This window comes from Pleurodeles waltl, chromosome 7 (assembly GCF_031143425.1).
Source record: "Pleurodeles waltl isolate 20211129_DDA chromosome 7, aPleWal1.hap1.20221129, whole genome shotgun sequence".
NCBI classification, from domain to species: domain Eukaryota; kingdom Metazoa; phylum Chordata; class Amphibia; order Caudata; family Salamandridae; genus Pleurodeles; species Pleurodeles waltl.
The window spans coordinates 1,515,346,227-1,515,370,108 of record NC_090446.1 but is presented as its reverse complement, the minus strand read 5'-3'; the positions used below and the strand labels follow the sequence as shown (position 1 = coordinate 1,515,370,108).

General features: G+C 50.6%; 1 protein-coding gene across 5 annotated transcripts in view; it reads left to right on the top strand.

The window, feature by feature from the left end:
- The first annotated feature begins 4,159 nt into the window (after positions 1-4,159).
- PHLDB3 (pleckstrin homology like domain family B member 3) overlaps positions 4,160-23,882 on the top strand; it is a 166,158-nt gene continuing 146,435 nt past the window's right edge. For 2 of the 5 annotated variants that reach the window (XM_069201320.1, XM_069201318.1), the window contains exon 1: positions 4,160-4,451. The gene's annotated coding sequence lies outside the window, so the exon portion shown is untranslated. The remainder of the gene's footprint in view (positions 4,452-23,882) is intronic. The other 3 variants (XM_069201321.1, XM_069201319.1, XM_069201316.1) reach the window with 2 other exon arrangements.

The following is a 23,882-nucleotide window of genomic DNA, read 5'->3' as shown; positions in this document are numbered from 1 at the left end:
TGAGGTATGTTTGAGTGTTTCTCTCTTGTGGCAGGTCATACATAGGCTGTACCTCCCAGCACAGAGGGGATGTGGGGCTCTTTGATGTGTGTTTGTTGGTGGAGGACAGGTGATGGGCGCACTGAGGTATGTTTGAGTGTTTCTCTCTTGTGGCAGGTCATACATAGGCTGTACCTCCCAGCACAGAGGGGATGTGGGGCTCTTTGATGTGTGTTTGTTGGGGGGGGGACAGGTGATGGGCGCACTGAGGTATGTGTGTGTGTTTCTCGCTTGTGGCAGGACATAGGCTGTACCTCCCTGCACACAGAGGTGATGGGGGGCTCTGTGATGTGTGTTTGTTGGTGGAGGACAGGTGATGGGCGCACTGAGGTATGTTTGAGTGTTTCTCTCTTGTGGCAGGTCATACATAGGCTGTACCTCCCAGCACAGAGGGGATGTGGGGCTCTTTGATGTGTGTTTGTTGGGGGGGGACAGGTGATGGGCGCACTGAGGTATGTGTGTGTTTCTCGCTTGTGGCAGGACATAGGCTGTACCTCCCTGCACACAGAGGTGATGTGGGGCTCTGTGATGTGTGTTTGTTGGTGGAGGACAGGTGATGGGCGCACTGAGGTATGTGTGTGTTTCTCGCTTGTGGTATGTCATACATAGGCTGTACCTCCCTGCACACAGAGGGGATGTGGGGCTCTTTGATGTGTGTTTGTTGGGGGGGGACAGGTGATGGGCGCACTGAGGTATGTTTGAGTGTTTCTCTCTTGTGGCAGGTCATACATAGGCTGTACCTCCCTGCACACAGAGGGGATGTGGGGCTCTTTGATGTGTGTTTGTTGGGGGGGGACAGGTGATGGGCGCACTGAGGTATGTTTGAGTGTTTCTCTCTTGTGGTAGGTCATACATAGGCTGTACCTCCCAGCACAGAGGGGATGTGGGGCTCTTTGATGTGTGTTTGTTGGGGGGGGACAGGTGATGGGCGCACTGAGGTATGTGTGTGTGTTTCTCGCTTGTGGCAGGACATAGGCTGTACCTCCCAGCACAGAGGGGATGTGGGGCTCTGTGATGTGTGTTTGTTGGTGGAGGACAGGTGATGGGCGCACTGAGGTATGTGTGTGTTTCTCGCTTGTGGCAGGTCATACATAGGCTGTACCTCCCAGCACAGAGGGGATGTGGGGCTCTTTGATGTGTGTTTGTTGGTGGAGGACAGGTGATGGGCGCACTGAGGTATGTTTGAGTGTTTCTCGCTTGTGGCAGGTCATACATAGGCTGTACCTCCCAGCACAGAGGGGATGTGGGGCTCTGTGATGTGTGTTTGTTGGTGGAGGACAGGTGATGGGCGCACTGAGGTATGTTTGAGTGTTTCTCTCTTGTGGCAGGTCATACATAGGCTGTACCTCCCAGCACAGAGGGGATGTGGGGCTCTTTGATGTGTGTTTGTTGGGGGGGGACAGGTGATGGGCGCACTGAGGTATGTTTGAGTGTTTCTCTCTTGTGGCAGGTCATACATAGGCTGTACCTCCCAGCACAGAGGGGATGTGGGGCTCTTTGATGTGTGTTTGTTGGGGGGGGACAGGTGATGGGCGCACTGAGGTATGTGTGTGTGTTTCTCGCTTGTGGCAGGACATAGGCTGTACCTCCCTGCACACAGAGGTGATGTGGGGCTCTGTGATGTGTGTTTGTTGGTGGAGGACAGGTGATGGGCGCACTGAGGTATGTGTGTGTGTTTCTCTCTTGTGGCAGGTCATACATAGGCTGTACCTCCCTGCACACAGAGGGGATGTGGGGCTCTTTGATGTGTGTTTGTTGGGGGGGGACAGGTGATGGGCGCACTGAGGTATGTTTGAGTGTTTCTCTCTTGTGGCAGGTCATACATAGGCTGTACCTCCCTGCACACAGAGGGGATGTGGGGCTCTTTGATGTGTGTTTGTTGGGGGGGGACAGGTGATGGGCGCACTGAGGTATGTTTGAGTGTTTCTCTCTTGTGGTAGGTCATACATAGGCTGTACCTCCCAGCACAGAGGGGATGTGGGGCTCTTTGATGTGTGTTTGTTGGGGGGGGACAGGTGATGGGCGCACTGAGGTATGTGTGTGTGTTTCTCGCTTGTGGCAGGACATAGGCTGTACCTCCCAGCACAGAGGGGATGTGGGGCTCTGTGATGTGTGTTTGTTGGTGGAGGACAGGTGATGGGCGCACTGAGGTATGTGTGTGTTTCTCGCTTGTGGCAGGTCATACATAGGCTGTACCTCCCAGCACAGAGGGGATGTGGGGCTCTTTGATGTGTGTTTGTTGGTGGAGGACAGGTGATGGGCGCACTGAGGTATGTTTGAGTGTTTCTCGCTTGTGGCAGGTCATACATAGGCTGTACCTCCCAGCACAGAGGGGATGTGGGGCTCTGTGATGTGTGTTTGTTGGTGGAGGACAGGTGATGGGCGCACTGAGGTATGTTTGAGTGTTTCTCTCTTGTGGCAGGTCATACATAGGCTGTACCTCCCAGCACAGAGGGGATGTGGGGCTCTTTGATGTGTGTTTGTTGGGGGGGGACAGGTGATGGGCGCACTGAGGTATGTTTGAGTGTTTCTCTCTTGTGGCAGGTCATACATAGGCTGTACCTCCCAGCACAGAGGGGATGTGGGGCTCTTTGATGTGTGTTTGTTGGGGGGGGACAGGTGATGGGCGCACTGAGGTATGTGTGTGTGTTTCTCGCTTGTGGCAGGACATAGGCTGTACCTCCCTGCACACAGAGGTGATGTGGGGCTCTGTGATGTGTGTTTGTTGGTGGAGGACAGGTGATGGGCGCACTGAGGTATGTGTGTGTGTTTCTCGCTTGTGGTATGTTATACATAGGCTGTACCTCCCTGCACACAGAGGTGATGTGGGGCTCTGTGATGTGTGTTTGTTGGGGGAGGACAGGTGATGGGCGCACTGAGGTATGTGTGTGTTTCTCGCTTGTGGTAGGTCATACATAGGCTGTACCTCCCAGCACAGAGGGGATGTGGGGCTCTTTGATGTGTGTTTGTTGGGGGGGGACAGGTGATGGGCGCACGGAGGTATGTGTGTGTTTCTCGCTTGTGGTAGGTCATACATAGGCTGTACCTCCCAGCACAGAGGTGATGTGGGGCTCTTTGATGTGTGTTTGTTGGGGGGGGACAGGTGATGGGCGCACTGAGGTATGTTTGAGTGTTTCTCTCTTGTGGCAGGTCATACATAGGCTGTACCTCCCAGCACAGAGGGGATGTGGGGCTCTGTGATGTGTGTTTGTTGGGGGGGGACAGGTGATGGGCGCACTGAGGTATGTGTGTGTTTCTCGCTTGTGGCAGGACATAGGCTGTACCTCCCTGCACAGAGGGGATGTGGGGCTCTTTGATGTGTGTTTGTTGGGGGAGGACAGGTGATGGGCGCACTGAGGTATGTGTGTGTTTCTCGCTTGTGGCGCGGCTGCACCTCCCTGCACAGAGGGGATGTGGGGCTCTTTGATGTGTGTTTGTTGGGGGGGGACAGGTGATGGGCGCACGGAGGTATGTATGTGTTTCTCGCTTGTGGTAGGTCATACATAGGCTGTACCTCCCAGCACAGAGGGGATGTGGGGCTCTTTGATGTGTGTTTGTTGGGGGGGGACAGGTGATGGGCGCACTGAGGTATGTGTGTGTGTTTCTCGCTTGTGGCAGGACATAGGCTGTACCTCCCTGCACACAGAGGTGATGTGGGGCTCTGTGATGTGTGTTTGTTGGTGGAGGACAGGTGATGGGCGCACTGAGGTATGTTTGAGTGTTTCTCTCTTGTGGCAGGTCATACATAGGCTGTACCTCCCAGCACAGAGGGGATGTGTGGCTCTTTGATGTGTGTTTGTTGGGGGGGACAGGTGATGGGCGCACTGAGGTATGTTTGAGTGTTTCTCTCTTGTGGCAGGTCATACATAGGCTGTACCTCCCAGCACAGAGGGGATGTGGGGCTCTTTGATGTGTGTTTGTTGGAGGGGGACAGGTGATGGGCGCACTGAGGTATGTGTGTGTTTCTCGCTTGTGGCGCGGCTGCACCTCCCAACCTACAGCGTCGGTGACGAGGAGCACACGCCGCGGGGGGAGGAGAGCTGCTCCCCTTTCTCAGGCTGCTAACTTGTTTGAACACACGCTGCTCTTTTGAATAGAAGCTCCTCCCCCGGGGGAGGGTGAGTGAGGAGGAGGGAGCGCAGGAGCGAGTGAGAGCTCGGGCCATCCACCTGCTGCAGCCTCAGGGGTCGAACCCGAGACCAAAGTCACCGAGGGGCCCGAACCCCTGGAGCACCGGGGGTCGAATCCAGCAGGAGTCAGAGGGCCGAGACGTGCCCCCCTCCTCCATCTGGACCACCAAACACCCCAGCCCCCCCATACCTCACTCCGGGGGCAGAGAGGGGCACCGGAGTGTGGACTCTGGACGGCACCAGAACCGGGGGGACCGCATCGCACTAGAGGGGGCGCTTGAAGTAAGTTTATCCTTCGCGGAGGTCACCCGGAAGGGAGGCAGACCTGGAGTTTGATGGGAGCGGGGGACCCCGGCTCCCTCCCCCTGGCATCCACCCTGGTCCACTGTGCCCACTTCCGTGCCACCAGTCACCTTGCCATGCTCTGCTTTCTTTCTCTGCGCGGGCACTTCCGGGCTCCCATCGGATGTCCTGGCTGTTGGGGGGACCAGGAGCCCCGACTTGTTCCTTTGGGGGTTCGGGGGGCTGTCCTGTTTCTGGGGTTCGTGGAGCTCTGTGCTCGCTTTCACGGACAGGCTGTTGTTTTCAGGTTCGTAGGTGGGTGATGCGTTTCCTTCAGGTGGGTGCCGCGGTACTTCTCCGGGTGGTATTTTTTGGGGGGCGGGGGGTTAGCTCACAGGCGGGTTCTAGTGTCTTTTCTACAGGTTTATAAGTGCGGGCACAGGTGGGTGCCGCGGTACTTCTCCGGGTGGTAGCTTTGGAGGGGCTGGCACGGTTGTGTGTTGGGGTGAGAGAAGACATCGATCTGTCACGAATGTTATTTTGGGTAATTCTCCTCATTTGTGCCAGTTGCCAATGATATTTGATTTGTCTCAAATACCCCAGGATGTGCCTTTTGAGTGAGAGCCACTCACCTAGCCCAGGTTACTGCGTTGCATTCTGGGACTTGGAGTTCCAGATTCTAAAGATAACAAGCATTGCTAAACACGGTCGGTCTGACGTTGGCCCTCAGGCTTTTTGGCTTTGTGAACGATTTTGGTTTGTCATGCTGTTTATAGAAGTACGTTGGAGGGGCTGCCTCGCCGTCACAAAAATAAAAAAAAATGGTGGAAGCACAATCAAAAGTTCTTGACTAATGCCAGACCTAAAAGCAAAACTGAAACTATCCCAAGTCAAATAACTCCTCTCCCGCCGGCTCAAAGGGCAGGGTGGAATATTCAAGGGGTAGCTGGAACCTCAGCTTAAAGCTGATTGGCTGGAGGTGCTGGGGGTACCAGGTAAATGCTGCAGAACTTTCTTCATGATGCTAGGCTGTGGGGGTTAGGGTAACAGGTGCTGTGGTGTTTCCTTCATACCTGTAGATTGACGGTTTTGAGGTAACAGGCGATTCTTATGGTTTTCTCTAGGCTAGTTGGTGATGTCTTAGGGTAACAGGTGAATAACATAGTGTTTCTGCAGTTGGTGTGTTTTGGGGGTAACAGGTTGCTGCTGCATTACTTTAAGGTTGGTAGTTTGGGGGCCTTGTGGTAAATAGGTGGGTCGTATGGTATTGTGCAGTCGGTAGGTTGAAGGTACTCGGGTAACAGGTGGGTTTGGCAGTATTTTCTACAGATCAGTGAGGCGTGAGTATTTGGGCACAGGGGATGCAGTGTTTTCTCTGGGCTGGTAGGTGGGGTCTTGGGGTAACAGGTGAGTAATATGGTGTTCCTGCAGTTGGTGTGTTTTGGGGTAACAGGTTGCTGCTGCGTTACTTTAAGGTTGGTAGTTTGTGGGCCTTGTTGTAACAGGTGATTCTTATGGTATTCTGCAGTCGGTAGGTTGAAGGTACTCGGGTAACAGGGGGGTATGGCAGTATTTTCTACAGATCAGTGAGGCGTGAGTATTGGGGCACGGGGGGTGCAGTGTTTTCTCTAGGTTTGTAGGTGGGGTCTTGGGGTAACAGGTGAGTAGGTGTGTTGTGGGGTAACAGGTAGGTGCTGCAGCACTTGCAGGTAGGTAGGGGGTCTTGGGGTAACTCGTGGGTCTTATGGTGTTTCCACATCGGTAGAGTAGGTTTTGGGGTAGCAGGTACTGCAATACTTTCTTCGGGTTGGTAGGTTGGAGGTCTTGTGGTGTTTTTGCAGTTGGTGTGTTTTGGGGTAACAGGTTGGTGCTGCACTACTTTAAGGTTGGTAGTTTGGGGGTCTTGTGGTGTTTTTGCAGTTGATGTGTTTTGGGGTAACTGGTAGGTGCTGCAGTACTTTAAGGTTGGTAGTTTGGGGGTCTTGTGGTGTTTTTGCAGTTGGTGTGTTTTGGGGTAACTGGTAGGTGCTGCAGTACTTTAAGGTTGGTAGTTTGGGGGTCTTGTGCTAACGGGTGGGTCTTATGGTATTTCCGAAGTCGGTAGGTTGTGGTTTTTGGGGTAACCGGAAGGTGCTGCAGTGGTTTCGCCTCAGTCTATCCTCGTGGTCTATTCCAGTGAGCTGTAAAAGGAAGGGCCAGGCCCACGACTTGTTTGCCTTTATCCTCACAGCCCCCTCGCCCCCGCTGGACCAGGGAGTCTCTGGATGTGCCAGGGGTTCTTTTATACTACATATCTCAATGTATGTCACCTAGTTCACTGAGGACTCTGTCTGATCCTTACTGTGCTTTGCATTCTGGGACTTGTAGTTCTCGGTTTTATTTAAGTCGCTCCCTAGTTGTGCAGGTATGGGCCACTTGTCACTGTTTTTTTTTCTTTTTCTTTCAGTTGTTTTTTTTTCAGGTTGTGCTCTGTTTTTAGCTTTGAGTTTTGCAGTGCAGCTTGAGAAGGGACCTATTGCTAACAATATACAACAGAGTAGTTCTTAGGTCGTCCTTTTCACAGTCGCTGCCTTCCACCATCTTCTGTCGGCCATTGGCTTGAGTGTTTGTCAATCAAATATTGGGTTGGCTCAGTCTTGTGAACCGCTTACCTCTCATCTGTTGGTATTGGGTCTTTATGTGTATCCCTCCACTGCAGTGCCTGCATAGAACTATGTCGTGTCTGCAGTCAATAAGTGAATCGTACCATACCAGTGACAAACTGCACGAGGGACTACTTTACAACCACGCACCTCTCCATTCTCTCCCAATGGCTCCCTCCTGGATGTCTCGTTTTAGAGGGATGCATGCGTTAGCACTCAGTCGGGAACGTTGGCTTTGCCAATGCTTGCTGTAGTCTGGGAGCACGAAAGTACGCGTCTCTGAGGTACCCGTGCCAGTCATGGGGCAGCCGGAGAGCTCTGAAAGTTTACCCAGCATTGTGGACTTTGCACATGTCAACAAAGCACGTAACACAAACACACAGGGGAGGGCGGGCAGGTGCGATGTGTGTCGAAATATGGAACACTTGGCAACAGCAGCGTGCCAGCTAAGAATGACGGCCGCGGGGCTTGTTTGTGTAGGGCTTCGAAGCGCTACCACTCCAAAGCCCCATTTACCGGATCCTTCCCGGCCAAGCATTTTGCTGTAACCTCTGTTTTGTGGGGTGGGGTAGGGTGGATGGGTCTTGACGGTGTTTCCTTGTTTCACAAAAGTATCTGGGTTGTACACGTCACTCGCATGGTTTGTCTACGAAGCCGTCACGCCCCTGCTGTGAAAGGGAGCCCGGCTTTGTACAGGGATGATTCTAGGCGCTATAATGCATATTAGAGCCTGTGGGACAGGTGCAGGCGGTGCATCGTGCGCCTCGATCGGCCGCTCCGCTCATCTCAGCCTCTCTTTCTTGCTAACCTCAACTCAAGATGCCTCATTGCAGGCCCCGAGCGCGCCCTGCCAGCTGGGAGATCTCAGATCGACACAGGGACCATGTAAAGCGCTTGGTGCATGGGTGCACGCTCCCGCCCCCTGCACAGCTGCTGGTGCACACCAGGCTGCAGCCCTGTTAGCAACATTCATGTACTCGGCAAACGTCCCTGAGGGTTTCCCATAGTCACAGCACGAAACCAAGGCCACAGGCAAGTACACTGTCTCAGCTGCGAGGCCACCGAAAGAATGGGCGCACGGCCAGGAGTTGTGGCCTTCGGGGTGGGGGTGTTCGAGAGAAGAGTGAGGGATGCGTGCCTTTCCACCAAGTCGCAATCCTGTGTCGAGCTGTTACCCCAACAAGAGGACCTAGGTGCCCAGGGCCCCATCTCTTTGCGATCCAAGGACCCCACGGGGATCTCCCTCCACCACAGACACCAGAGGAGTCCATACCCCAAGGGGTCACACTACCTGAGACTTCATACTGTGTGCCAGGGCTCCCAAAGCCGTGACACCACAGGGCTCCATCAGATTACAGGACCCCGTGGGCAGCTGACCCCCCTCCAACTTCTGTGCCCAGGGCCCCCACTTCCTTGAAACCGCAGGACTCTTATCTGCAGGCACGTGCCAATGCACCTGGGCACCGCCCTTAAGGTCAGAGGTCTCTGTATTCATGTACCTCCTTCGAAAACACAGGGCATCGTGCCCTGGAGACCCACCCTTAGGCCAGAGGACTTTGCCCAGGGGACTCACCATCTGACACGACAGAACTCTGTGCCCTGGTGACCGGACGCTGGCACGACAGGGCTCTGTGCCAGGTGACTAACAGAACTCGGTGCCCAGAGCACAAGCAACCCAAGACCGGTTTCGCCTTGATTGGGACTAAATAGCAGGTATAGCTTCTCACCAGTGACACAGTGAGCACGGGATCCATGGCTGGGCATCCCTCTGCCACTTAGGGTGGCACATCAAACGCACAAAAGGTGACGGGGGGAATGCTTGCAATAAGTCTAACCACTGCCAATCCTTCAGGGTAGCGTTCCAATCCATCGTTCTTTTGCCCACCATGCCACGCCCTATCACCTTTTGTGTGTTCCAGGAGGCATATTTTTAAAGTTTTTTTCAGAACTGACCTTGCAAATTCCCCATATGGTTAACAATTGTCTTTACTGTGCCCACGCTAGACTTTTCTTATGGCTAATCCCCCACCCCATTCATGCCAATAATTATATATATTCCCGTATCAGAATGTTTCCATTGAGACTACCCGTGGCTTATCCCCTAGAATGCCCACCTCAGCCCTTTCCCATATGTGCCTCCCTTATGTTAAGTAATACTTCCAGTATTTCGGGGTCTGTGTTTTTGCCTTGGGCGCCCTCCCTTAAGTCAAAAATTGCCTCCAATGTCCCAATGCCAGCCTTTTGTCACAGGTGCCCCCATGCCAAGAATTTTCTCCAGAATGCAAGTGGCAGCATTTTTCCACTGGGGCCTCTGTGCCAAGCATTTCTTCTCGTGTACCTAGGCCTGCATTTTGCCCTGGGTGCCCTTTCTTATGCCAAGGACCCCTCCAGTATGTCAGTGGCAGCATGGTGCCCTGGGTGCTGCCATAAGCCCAGAATTATATTGAGCATGGCATTGCCAGCTGCAGTTTCACACTCATAAACACCTACTCACTCACACTCTCTCGCTAATACTCACTCCTTTCGCAATCCCTCTCATCTCCATCACTCACTCTGACTCGCACACTCACTTACTCATACCCACTGTTACACACCAATGCACCCCTACTCCCTCATTCTTACACAGCGGCCTTTCCCACTCACTGTGCCCTAGTGCACCTCCCATAGCTACACGCCTGACTCACTCCAACTCACTCCCTCCAAGGCACTCCCACTCACTGTGCCCTAGTGCACCTCCCATAGCTACACGCCTGACTCACTCCAACTCCCTCCCTCCAAGGCACTCCCACTCACTGTGCCCTAGTGCACCTCCCATAGCTACACGCCTGACTCACTCCAACTCACTCCCTCCCTCCAAGGCACTCCCACTCACTGTGCCCTAGTGCACCTCCCTCGGCTGCACTGATAAGCTACACGCCTGACTGACTTCCATTCCAAATCCCTCCCTCCAAGGCACTCCCACTCCTTCATTCTGTCCCTCACTTTCACTTATTCATCCAGTCTCTCAAATTCGGCTTCTCACTCCCTGTCATTCTCATTGACCCTCTCAAGCACTTTCGCTCTCTCATTTGATCTTATTCACTCTCAGACCCTCAGAAGCTCCTGCACAGAGAAACAACTTTTGTTTTAGTAACTTGCTTCCCTTGCTGGTAACTCGGAGGCTCCAGAGCAGGGCCCCGGTGCTCGAGTCACGATTCCCAACGAGGGGCCAGGCAGAGCAGCAGGGCCAGGGCTGAGAGGAAGACCCACCTTGGTTCCTGTCCCAGCGTCTTGATAGATAAACACAGCCCAAAAGAAAGCTTGGACAGTGCTGGGGGTCCGGCCCCTGCTGCTCTGTGTGGCTTCTCATTGGCCTGGGGGGATGCACTGAAGTGCGCTCTGACAGCCACCTTCCAGACGGTATATGCTGCTGCCTGAGGCATGCGCAGTATGTCTGCTAAATAAAATGGATTGTGTCTGTAATGGGGTCATGGTTGAACTAGGCCTCTCCGGCTTGGGCAGTCCAGACATCCAGCTGCAGAGTGCTGGGTCTTTAAACAGCACTCTGTAGTATCTCTGCTTCTTCCCACCACCTCCTTCTGTCATCAAGAGCCTGGAGACAAGACCCAGAGGGCCGACCTGCTCACTGGCAGTGTTCATGAAACATTGTAAGGCCTGTAATTAGCAGCTGTGGCAGGTGGCACCTCACAAGAGCCAGGGCTGCTCCCCCAAGGCTCAGTGAAGGAGCTGGCACTGCAGTGGGCACTCCTAGACTCCATGGAGTCGTGGGCCCGGGCCCCGTGCCAGACGCCACAGGACTCTGGGGCCCTTGAACCCACCACATTAGATGATAGGTCTCCTGTTCGGGCCACAGGCTGGATGTTTGCCCATCAGTGCCCGCTGGCAGACAGCAGGGCACTTCCCACCCTGTCCTGGTGGTGCTCCAGCACAATAACCACTGCTCATCGTGAGCAGACACTAAGGGCCTCATTTATTCTTTTTTAGCACCGCATTTGCATCATGTTTTGACACAAAAGCGGCACAAACGTACAAAATTCAATTATATTTTGTAAGTTTGTGCCGCCTTTGCATCAAAAAAATGATGCAAATGCGACGCTAAGAAAGTATAAATCAAGCCCTAAATCCAATGTGAAATCCCGTCTGTGGAGTGGCTTTTAGAGCAAGTTTGTATTAGACAACGTTCTGCACTGAAACTCTCAGAAAATGAATTGCACAACTGTTATGTGGGTCAAGAACTACCACAGAAAATGTCAGTATGTCTGCATTTCCTTAGGCTGCTGCAGTGCTTATTTTGAGCCAGTGGTTTCCAGTGCTCAGCACCGGCACTTGTCTACGCTGGCACTTATGACAGCCTGCCACATAGTGGCGCTCTTTGACTAATTTAGAGACTAGCACAGCAGTGGTTTATTATTTCAGTAAACATTAAAATGAGGAATACCTGCTGCCCAGACATTGGTATAGCTTTGGGGCCTGGAATAGTCTGAAATACCCCACTTGGAGGAGTGCCATGCTTAGTAGTTGTGTTGGTTGTGTCATTGGCAGGGCTGGCAGGGGCTTTGGGAGGTGCAAGTTGCAGTGTCCTCCTGGCGAGAGTCCAGGCACTTATGTTTTCACAAATTAAGCACTGTACTGGTGCTGCCCCCAGACTGAGACACTTTAAGCTGTGGATATTGTTTAGATCCCCCACCTTCCAAGGGCACCCCTGGGAAAGTGACTTTCTATCTTTGTCCCCTGTCTTTTATATTTCTCTATCTAAACACCTCTCCCTCTCTGTCCAGTGTCATTTTAAGGATTACTGCTTGTGTCTGACCTGTAAGTCTGACATATAATTCAGTATTGTTTGGCATCATGTGGGCTTGAGTTTGCAGGAAACTGGGTAATACAATTCAAAATGTGGTCCATATAAGGGCCCCCCCAAAATAAGTCTTGCCTGGGCCCGCGTCAATTCTTTAAAATGGCCCTGCCCCCAGAGTGGCCATGCTGTGAAGACTAGGATGCCCTTGTGCCTGGCAAGAGCCACTGCCCCGTGTGTGGCAGAGCCAGGGGGGCATTGTGGGGGTGAACCCCGGAGCACCCCTGCTGTGGCCATGCACCATTGCTGACACAAGTGGGTCACGGTGTGTCCGAAACAGTCTCCAGCTTTAGTTCCTGTAGGATGGGACCCCTCGGACGGCGGGACAGCCCCTGAAGCTGGGCCTGTGGTTGGCTCCTGGACTGGTGGCCTCGGGCTCTGGGATCCCCGCAGACGCTGTCACAAGGTCATGACCTTGGCTTCTCTCGTTGATGCATCCCTTGGTCCACATGTCCTCAGGACAGTATCGGCCTCTTTCGTACCACGTCAGACCCTCCTCTTCCTCGCAAGGGCGCGCGGCTTGTCAGGCCACCCAGTCCCCCCGTCTGGGTTTTGGTGGAGCACCACTTTTTAGGGACTGTTCGTGCCCTCCCCCATGCTGTGCGCAGGTGGAAGCAGAATGTTAAATTGCATTTCCCAGACCAGTGGGTGAAGGTAGCTGACAAACATTTTTTTTGCTGACTCCTTTGCAGTCTTGCAGGTTTGCCTCACTCAGTGCGCAGCGACGGGGTCATGGGCCCCAGGGCAGGCTAGGGGAATGCACTCCAGCTCACTAGCTGGAGAGCTCAATACAGCAACAATCAGGGCTCCATGGGCCCCTGAGGATTGAGGACCCCGGTGCTGCTGCACAACTTGCACCATTGACTGCGAGCGAACTTCTTTTTCCTTTTGTCTCTCTCCTTCGCGCTCAAGGCGGCCATGGCGCTTTGATTTGGCTGCTTATGTCAACCTGTTTTACTTTTCATTTTCAATTTATGTAACGAGAAAAGTCCAGCTAGAAATTTACAACGCTAATAGCTCTAACTCGAGCAAACGCAAGACCCATTGCATTGCAAATGCTTGTTTTTTTTTTCACCTGGATTTCCCCATTCACCATTGTGGGTGACTTGTCCCGCCTGACGCACTGTGTGACCCTGGCTGGCCAGTGTACACCTCTGGCTTGTGGGGGCCAGGGACCACCACCTTCTGAGCCCCCACAGGGGCGGGCACACTGGCAGCAGTGACGCGCCCTAGACCCACAAGGTTTCTGTTGTTGGCACAACCGGAAGTACTTTCGGGACACATCTGTTCACCTGCCTCCTTCCTGCACTTCTAGCTCTTCCCTTTATTTCTTCTTTTTACCTTTCTGTCATTTTCATTCGTTTTCATATTTTCCAGCTTTTCGTGTTTACTTCCGCTTTTAATTTTTCTTTCTGGTTTGACTTTATTTTTACTTTCTCTTCTGTTTTTACTTTCCCGTTGTTCCCTTTCACTTTCGCCGTGTCTCCCTCCCCCTTTCTCATTCACACTCGTTTTGAGTGACCCCCCCCCCCCCCCCCCCACCCCGACCACAGACATTTCCCCAAGGAAAGGTGTGAACGGCGCTGCTATTTATAACCCGTGTGCCCTTGGGCGACTTTCACACGAGTCCCCACCACCATTTATCGTGTGTGAAGTATTTACCAATGATAATGAAGGATTTTTGAAAGGCAAGCCCATCGACCAGTGATAGTGATGGGCGTGGTTAAAAGCCCACAGATTACAACAGGTCAGAGCACTTGCCACTCTACCTTAAAAAGAATAAGGGTAAGAGAGAAGTGGAGAAAGTGAATGGAAAATGGGGTCATACGATTGATTTAGTCTTTTCAAATGTTAAAGAACTAAAACCTCTGCCAACAGAACAATTAGCATGGTCGGATCACTCTCTGTTAACACTTAAATTAGACATACCTAGGCACAGGAAACTGATCCATAACACCCTTCCACCTACCAGACGCTGGCATAATTTAAAAGCCGATGACTGGATCCACACTCTAGAAGAGTCTAAACCACCCCGCCAGAACTATGTTATGGACCTATCGGAGTCCTTTAACAAATGGATTACCGTCAGTCTAGATGTTCTTGTACCGCTGTCTTCTAAAGGAAAGGGACGACATAAGCAGATCTCACCCTGGTTTACTGCCCGCCTTTTACATTTCAAACGAGAACGTAGAAGATGGGAAAGGAAATGGAGAAAGTCGTATGACATTGCAATAAAACAAGAATATAGGAACGCGATTCGATCATATCATACTGAGATAAAAATAGCTCAAACAAGATATTATTCCTCAAGAATTGAGCGGGCGGCAAACTCTCTTAAAGAGATCTTTCGGGTCCTTAACGAGATTACTCAGTCTCAAGAGGAATCTAGTCCTTTGGAAGCATTGCAGGAACATGTTAATAACTTTGCTTCTTACTTCCAACAAAAAGTATTGGATATTTATACAACCTCCCCCCTGCTTTTGATTATACTCGGGAGACACTCGACCAGCATTATATGGCCCCCGTGGTTTTATCAGATTTCTACGCGTTATTGGAAGAAGATGTCAGGAGATATCTCCTGATCATTAAATCAGGATCTCCTTTAGATCCAGCCCCTCCTCAAGTGCTGTCAGAGGGAGCGCCAATGACCGTTCCCATCATCACAGATCTTATTAATCTTTCTCCATCCTCTGGCGTCGTGCCAGACCAGCGGATACAGGCAATTGTCAAACCACTTGTAAAGAAACCTAATCGTGATCCGGTACTGCTTAGCAATTATAGGCCTATTTCACTATTGCCTGTGATGTCCGAAATTGTTGAAAAACACGTCAATACCCAATTATACAGTTTCTTTGAGGACAATAATATTTTACACTCCACTCAAATGGGCATTAGACCACTACACGGTACTGAAACTGCTCTAATTGCGGTCCCGGAAGAGGCTAGAAGGCGCCTAGACCAGGGTTTGGAGACAGCTATCATCCTCCTAGACCTGAGCGTCGCCTTTGATACAGTTGATCTTGATATTTTAATCGACAGGCTACAGAAAAGTGGAATTTCTGGTCTGTCCCTAGACTGGATCACTTATTTTATTAAGAATAGAACATTTCAAGTTATAGATAGATCTTATTTCTCAGAATGTACCAACAATTGCTACGGAGTCCCACATGGGTCCTCTCTTAGCCCGATCTTGTTTAACATCTACATGCGACCCCTGGCAGATATAGTTAAACCTTTTGGACTAACCTTAGTGTCATATGCAGATGACACGCAGTTAGTTGTTTCTCTGTCTAATGACCCCTGTAGTACAAGTACATTAATTGTCTCCTGTCTCCAAGCTGTAGCAGCATGGATGACCAGGAATAAGTTGAAACTTAACGATGAAAAAACAGAGGTGATGATACTCGGACAACACACAAAGACAATCCCTAATCCATTAATTAGCGAAGGCTTGGGATCCTTACCTCCTCCCAAAGGATTGATCAAAAGTCTGGGTGTATGGCTCGACCCCCAATTATCAATCGCCCATCAAGCCAACAAAATAGCTGCGACCTCCTATGGTATCCTTAAGCTTTTAAGAAGGGTCTTTACAATCCTACCTTGTTTAGTGAAAAGAATTATCATACACGCACTGATTAGCTCACAATTGGACTATGGAAATGCACTGTTCCTTGGTGCACCAGGATATGGAATTAAAAGACTACAGACAGTTCAGAATGCTTCTGCGCGTTGGCTGCTGAAAATCCCCAAACACCAATCTACAAGAGCAGGAATTGCCTCATGTCACTGGCTTCTAGTGGAGACGCAGATACAATTTAAGACATTGTGCCATTTACATAGAGCACTACATAATAAAGGCCCAGTAATGTGGTGACTCTAGCATCCTTCTATCTACGTAATAGACTTCTTAGCTCTTCATCAGCCTGCCTGGCAGTGATCCCAAAAGTAAGGAAAGCTAAATGGGGAGGAAGATCTTTGGCATATCAGCGTGCAAAGCTGTGGAACTCCTTACCCCACGGTCTGCAAGAAGTCAGCAAGGCTCTGAAGACTTGGCTATTTAAATTGTAACTCGCGCTCTAACTCTTTCTCACTATTATTTTAGCCTTAAGCGCTGGTAGGCCATGCGCTATTCAAATCCATATAACATAACATATAACATAACACCGTTCATTGTCGGGGAAGATGAATCCTGTTTCTCCAAAAATTACATTTAGTGGGAAAAGGCGGCTGTGCCCATTGGGACTCCATTGATTTTCCGTGCATATAAAGTTTAAATCCAAATTATAATGTCATTTATTCTTAGGTAGTCCAGTACATTTAACCTCAAGGAAGATGAATCCCCGCAGGTTGGGCACATAAACACTTTAATCCCAAATTATCATCTGATTTATGTGTGAGTATTCATTTAGCCTCAAGGAAGACGAATCCCCTCAGATTGCCTGTAAATTAATAGGTGTGAGTCGCGTGCCAGTGCGGACTCCAGCTACTTTCTGCAGACGAGCATACTTTATTCTCATATAGGGATTCATTTTTCTGTGTGTTTTCCATTTAAACTCGTGGGAGATGAATCCCTAGATTTTACTTAGTCGTGGGATAGTGAGTCCTCCTCGCTCACTCCATGTGAAGTGCTGGAGTGGTAATCCTGAGTACCAGCTGGCCTGTTTTACCACCTGGGGACCAAGGCGCCACCTTTTCAGAGAAGTGTCTCCAGGGTCTGCCTGGCTAACAGGCAAGGCCACTGGAATTATGCAGCACGGGAGGTCTCAATTATGCGGCAAGAAAATCAAACTATGCGGGGTGAAAATGAGTGTACATTTTATAATAGTATTACTTCATTATTTTTAATGTTTTACTCTAGATAACAATGTCTGAGCATAGGGTGCACCTCTTTAATACCAGTTAAACACCCTAATTTGGCAATAAGAAACAGAAATGTGACCAATAAACCTTTGCAAAGGGCCTGCCACTGCGTGGCAACACGCGTCACTGTGTTTTTGGTAACTTTAAACCATTTGGGCTAGAAATATTTTTTTTGTTAAAATTAAGATTATGCATCTAAGTGCCAAATGAGGCAAACGCATATTTATGTGAAAAACTCCACTGCCACACAATCGCATGATTCCTGTGACAAATTTCTAAAGGGCAGTCAAGCACTGCGTGATGGACTGGTCTCACAGATCAGTATGTGGGCCATTTTTAGGACTCGGCTAGACGCATGCTTGCAGTTCAGTGGGCTTCATAGACATCATTTGTTCACTCCAACGTTGCTCTCGTATCCTTTGTTCACGTTTGGCCATGGCATGCATTTATCATGCCTCTTCCTGTGTTTGGCCCTCCCCCAGAGCATGGACCAAGTACTTGTATCCATCCACTGACCCGTTTTAGGAGCTACTTCTTTAGGTCGAGTGCGCAAGCACTCTGACGTGTAATCTATCTGTGGGCTTTTAACCACTCCCACCGCACGCCCCTCACTTTCACTCGTTCATGGGCTTGCCTTTCAAAAATCCTTTGTTATCATGGGTAAATGCTTTACATTTGTCCCTCCTTGAGGCAGTTTTGTTACAGCCTTGGCCATCGACCCTGTTACATGGATAATTGCACGTTTACTGAAACGTTTGACTGCGAGCGAACTTCTTTTTCCTTTTGTTTCTCCCCTTCGCGCTCATGGATTGTGGCAGTTTGAATTGGTTTGTTTATGTCAACTGTTTTACTTTTCATCTTCAATTTATGTGTCAAGAAACGTCCAGTTAACGCTAATAGCTCTAACTCGAGCAAACGCGAGACCCGTTGCATTGCAAATGCTTGTTTTCTTTGTTCTTGAGCATTCCACACAAGCACTCATGTTTTCACTTGCCCGTCTCCTCCCACCTGCACCATCCCAGTGGCTTCTTTCCCTTCACAAATGCTTCTTAATTCCCCCACCCCTCTGCACGTGGGAGTCAGATTAGAATGGATCAGCTACTCATTAACTGATTGGTCAGGAAGTAAAGAATACAATAAAATCACTTGTAAGTATTTAAAACAATTTTCTACTCTACAAGAGACATACACACTGACTCTAAATCTAATGTCTGCTTGTTTTTCCGATTGAAGACATTAAATAATAAACATTGTATAAGTATTAATTGTAACGGATGTTTTAAATTTTAAGACTTTCACTGTTTTTTGCCGCTTTGTCCCGTTCTGAGTACATACCCAGCGCATATGAATTCCCGAGGTAACTACTTCTTGGGAAAACCTACTCGGAGTTCTATCCACGTTCATTAGTAGGTGATGCTTCTCCTGGGCTTTTTCCAATGGCGGTTGGGCTTCTTTGTGCCTTGATGCCTGGAGTGCTGCCCGCCGCTCATTGTGCAGAAGACACCTGCTTGCAGAGAGGTAGAGTAGTTAATCTGGACGTGCATTGCGAGACCCCCCTGCAAATGTCCTTATAGGCCCAGTTCTGAGTCTTGTATAGCTATTTTTTTAAAGCCAATAGATTATCCCACTCCATAACACATGGCTAAAAGACAATAACATTGACAACACCGATACCTCTCGGATTGCCGAGACCTGTTGGCTTTTCCAAAGCTTGTTTTAGCAGTTTGTGGACCTGTTTTGTGGCCAAGTGAGGCTGTTTTTACCATCGATTTCTCAGATATTAAAACAAACATTGCCTGCAGCAAGCTCAAACCCTTGCAGTCTCTCCTATACTTTGCAAAATACTCATACAGCCTGTCTTTACAAGTTCAAAACTGGCCTGATTTGCAAATGTGAGCCACACTTTCAGCTATCTGGTTTGCTAAGTGCAGGTTCCCTTTTCCAAAGTACCTTCTCCCTTCTGAGAAGTGCTGGTACTCTCCAAATGTTTTGAGCCTCTGCTGAGAAGTGCAGATACTCTCCCTCTCAAAATGAAGAAGTGAGCTATTGAGCACATGACAGCCCGGCCCACTTGTAGTACTGTGCACTGTGGTAACACTGGATTAGTATATTGCATTGACAATTCATCCCACTTAAAACAGGGAGTTCCCAGCCTGCCTTGGATCCGCTTGGCAGATACACAGGCTTATTTTGCAGGTTCTGCTAAGGTCCAGTGGCTCTTTCTCCCCCCCCTCAGGAAACCCCCTAGATTACCTTGTGTTTTCATGGCACTAGGAGCACACTTTCCAGTAAAAAAACAGACAGCCCATTAAGCACTATGCTTTTATTAACTTGTTTGTTGTAAGTAAATGCTTCCTGGACCTTAGATGAAGGTAATCCACACGTCCAGGAGGGCCGGATCCACGCCACATCTTCAGGGTGTCCACTGAAGATACATTTACATGGGTGCACACTTGCATGGGGACAGTCTACCTGGGCACACACTTTAAGATTAGACACTCTCTGTTCTGTCCATAGTCATGCCCTTGACACTGGACCGAGTGTACACAAGTCACTGGACATGGTGTGCCAGTGGGGTCATTTTATCCAAAACCAATGAAATGACCTGCTTATCGGGCACAGATAGTAATTTGGCACCTTCTCTGGAATGCAAGGCACTATTTAGACACAATCCATGGCGCTGCACTCCCTGCTCAGTGTCACCCTGACTGCAAACGACAAATCCACCAGACTGAGTGCTGAGGGCACCAAGCCACAGATGCGCCCATGTGGACACAAGGTGTGATCTTTGGCATGAGGTAATGCCAACAATGCACCCTTGTTCCCTCTCATGCACTGCAACAAACAGCCTGTCTGATACCCCTACCCATTATCATCCGGGGTAACTTCTGTGCACTGAGGAGCAGATTTATCACAATGTGTATTACCCTTGCATCACGCAAGGTAACGCAAGGGCCACGCAACACCAAAGCAGAGTTACTAAGCAACGCAAGGCCATCTTGTGTGGCCCTGCGGTCTTTGCCAAATCTGGAGTAACCCAAGGCAGCACAAGCCCCCACCTTCTGTTACTTGGCCCCAGCGAGGCGTTCCATGGGTGGACAGTGGGTGTTACCTCGCATCCACCCATGGTTGTGGCACATTGCCATATGTGCTAAGGATAGTAAACCTGGTAATGTGTCAAAATGCCTACCCAGGTGTGGAGTAGCCCGGAGAAAGTGTTACTACCTCTTTCCATGTGTGCTGCACCCTGCAGCTCAAGTAGGAGGAGGAAATGCCTCTGTGGATTGTTTTTGTGCAGGAAGATGACCCTTCCTGCACAAAAACAATCCTGTGTGTAACGCAGATAGCCTTACACCATGGCTGCAGGGTGCTCTGTGCCAGCGCAGGGAGAGAGAAGGAACGTGTCATATCTTTGTGGGGTTGTGTGACTTGTTAGTAAACTTGCCCCTAGTTTTGCGTTTCTTGTGAAAAAAAAACTGACTGTTGTTTGTTCTTGAAGGGACCCCCTCTCCGCCACAGACTCTACGGCAGATTAGATTTCACCCTCTCTATCCTCTGGGGAAAGAACCGACACCTGAGTAGGACAGGTGCCACCCGTCTCACATGAGCGAGCTCTCCTGATTTCAACACCAGGCTCCAAATTGTGAGGTGTTGCACTGCAGGTCCTTAAAGTAACAAGTCAACCTATTTGTCTCCTTCCCTAAAACAGGTGTCTCCAACCAGTGGATCACAAGCTACCAGTAGCTCTCGGAGCCCTTGAGTAGCTCACATCCTGGAGTTCATTTTCAAGTAAGCACAGGGTCCCATGTTTTGATTCAAAGTCAAGGGAAGGCTGTATTTATTTTACATTTTCATTATCAGGCTTCAGATATCCGGGCCTGATGTGCAGCAGAGCTGGAGTCAGATTCATGACCCAGGGCAAAAAGGTGATGAACTGAAGCACTGAGGTATTTAACTCTTAAATAAAAGTCCTTGTCAACTCAGTATTGGGGATGAGAAGAAAATCATGTGTCCCACTGCTTTTAAATTGGAGAAAATTAAAACGAAAAATTACCTTATGATTAAATTAACTTTTTTATTTTAATTTTCACTTTTTTTTTTTAAATGCTCTATTTACAAACAGAAAGCCTCTTGCTCCTAGTGGTCAGTAGAACACTGTGCCATATTCATATATGAAAAAATATATTTTTTGACTGGGAGAAATTTAAAGTGCAGAAAGATGTTCCACATTATGAAAATTGTTGCACTTTAAATTTCTCCCATTTAAAAAACATAAATTTGGCTGTATGTGCTACACAGGTAACTGAGCTAAATACGGCATAAGGTATGTCCTGTGCCACAAGTACATACGACACAAGTTCTCAGTTACCCATACACGTATATCACATTCATTTACACACGTTCATACATACCCAAAGAGCACGCTCTCCCTGACACACGGCAGCCCGGTCATAGTGCCCCCGGTCAAAGTATTTTGTTCAAAGCATAGTATCTGGCTCTGTGGACATGAGGCTTGAAGTCAAGGAAGCCGGATGTGAGGGTGCCTGGTCACAGTGCGCGAGTTGTGATTTTTCACTGATCAGAAGTAGCTCTCACTACAGAAAAGGTTGGAGACCCCGGCCCAAAAAAGACCCCCGCCCCTTGTACCGCTGCTAACCTCATACCTGAAAGAGTCCTTGCAGCCCGCGGGTGCGCAGGTGATTCACAGCAGGTACTAGTTGTAAAATCATGGGGGGCTGGAGGGGTGGGATTTGTGGGGCATGGGGTGGGTTTAAGGGTGAAATACTGGGGATCAAGTAAAGAATAAAAGTGGGGTATGGAGAGAGGACTGGTTGGGAGGAGGTAAGGAGTTAGCAACTGGTTTAGGGGTCCATCAGGGAACCATGGGTTCAAATGACGGTGAGTCCTTGGCGGACTCTGCTGGGATCTAGTGGGGTTTTCGATGGATCTCACCGAGTATAGTAAAGTGTGTAACCGGACCATGAAGGTCAGAGCCCAGGACATTCCCTGCAGAGGAGACAACGTCAGGGTTGAGATGCACTGCACTGAGGCGTGTACAGTGAGAGAGGTCAGGGTTGAGATGCACTGCACTGAGGCGTGTACGGTGAGAGGGGTCAGGGTTGAGATGCACTGCACTGAGGCGTGCAGTGAGAGAGGTCAGGGCTGAGATGCACTGCACTGAGGCGTGTACGGTGAGAGGGGTCAGGGTTGAGATGCACTGCACTGAGGCATGCACAGTGAGAGAGGCCAGGGTTGAGATGCACTGCACTGAGGCGTGCAAGGTGAGAGGGGTCAGGGTTGAGCTGCACTGCACTGAGGCGTGCACGGGGAGAGAGGTCAGGGTTGAGATGCACTGCACTGAGGCATGCACAGTGAGAGAGGCCAGGGTTGAGATGCACTGCACTGAGTCGTGCAAGGTGAGAGGGGTAAGGGTTGAGATGCACTGCACTGAGGCGTGCACAGTGAGAGAGGTCAGGGCTGAGATGCACTGCACTGAGGCGTGTACGGTGAGAGGGGTCAGGGTTGAGATGCACTGCACTGAGGCGTGTACGGTGAGAGGGGTCAGGGTTGAGATGCACTGCACTGAGGCGTGTACAGTGAGAGAGGTCAGGGTTGAGATGCACTGAGGCGCGCACAGTGAGAGAGGTCAGGGTTGAGATGCACTGTACTGAGGCGCGCACAGTGAGAGAGGCCAGGGTTGAGATGCACTGCACTGAGGCGTGTACGGTGAGAGGGGTCAGGGTTGAGATACACTGCACTGAGGCGTGCACAGTGAGAGAGGTCAGGGTTGAGATGCACTGCACTGAGGCGCGCACAGTGAGAGAGGCCAGGGTTGAGATGCACTGCACTGAGGCATGCACGGTGAGAGAGGCCAGGGTTGAGATTCACTGCACTGAGGCGTGTACGGTGAGAGGGGTCAGGGTTGAGATGCACTGCACTGAGGCATGCACAGTGAGAGAGGTCAGGGTTGAGATGCACTGCACTGAGGCGCGCACAGTGAGAGAGGTCAGGGTTGAGATGCACTGCACTGAGGCGCGCACAGTGAGAGAGGCCAGGGTTGAGATGCACTGCACTGAGGCATGCACAGTGAGAGAGGTCAGGGTTGAGATGCACTGCACTGAGGCGTGTACGGTGAGAGGGGTCAGGGTTGAGATGCACTGCACTGAGGCATGCACAGTGAGAGAGGCCAGGGTTGAGATGCACTGCACTGAGGCATGCACAGTGAGAGAGGTCAGGGTTGAGATGCACTGCACTGAGGCGTGTACGGTGAGAGCAGTCAGGGTTGATATACACTGCACTGAAGCATGCACAGTGAGAGAGGTCAGGGTTGAGATGCACTGCACTGAGGCGTGCAAGGTGAGGGGGTCAGGGTTGAGATGCACTGCACTGAGGCGCGCACAGTGAGAGAGGTCAGGGTTGAGATGCACTGCACTGAGGCGCGCACAGTGAGAGAGGTCAGGGTTGAGACTAGCAGTCGGTGCCTGAGTCCGTGCTGAGATGCACTGACGGAGCAGACTAGGACAGTGCGTGGCTGACCGTACTATGCCAGTACTAGACTAGCAGAGGGTGTTTGGGTCTGGACTGAGATGTACTGACGGAGCAGACTGGGACAATGCGGGGCTGCCAGTACTAGCCTTGGGTCTGGACTGAGATACACTGAAGGCGCAGACTGCAACAGTGCCTGGCTGCCAGTACTAGCCTTGGGTCTGGGATGAGATGCACTTACGAGGCAGACTGGGACAGTGCCTGGCTGCCAGTACTAGACTAGCAGTTGGTGCGTGGGTCTGGGCTCAGATGCACTGACGAGCAGACTGACACAATACTTGGCTGCCAGTACTAGCCTTGGGTCTGTGCTGCAATGCACTGACGGAGCAGACTGGGACAGTGCCTATCTCCCAGTACTAGACTAACAGTCGGTGCCTGGGTCCGTGCTGAGATGCACTGACGGGGCAGACTGGGACAGTGCTTGGCTGCCAGTACCTTGGGTCTGTGCTGAGATGCACTCACGAGGCAGACTGGGACAGTGACTGGCTGCCAGTACTAGGCCGGTACTAGCCTTGGGTCTGTGCTCAGATG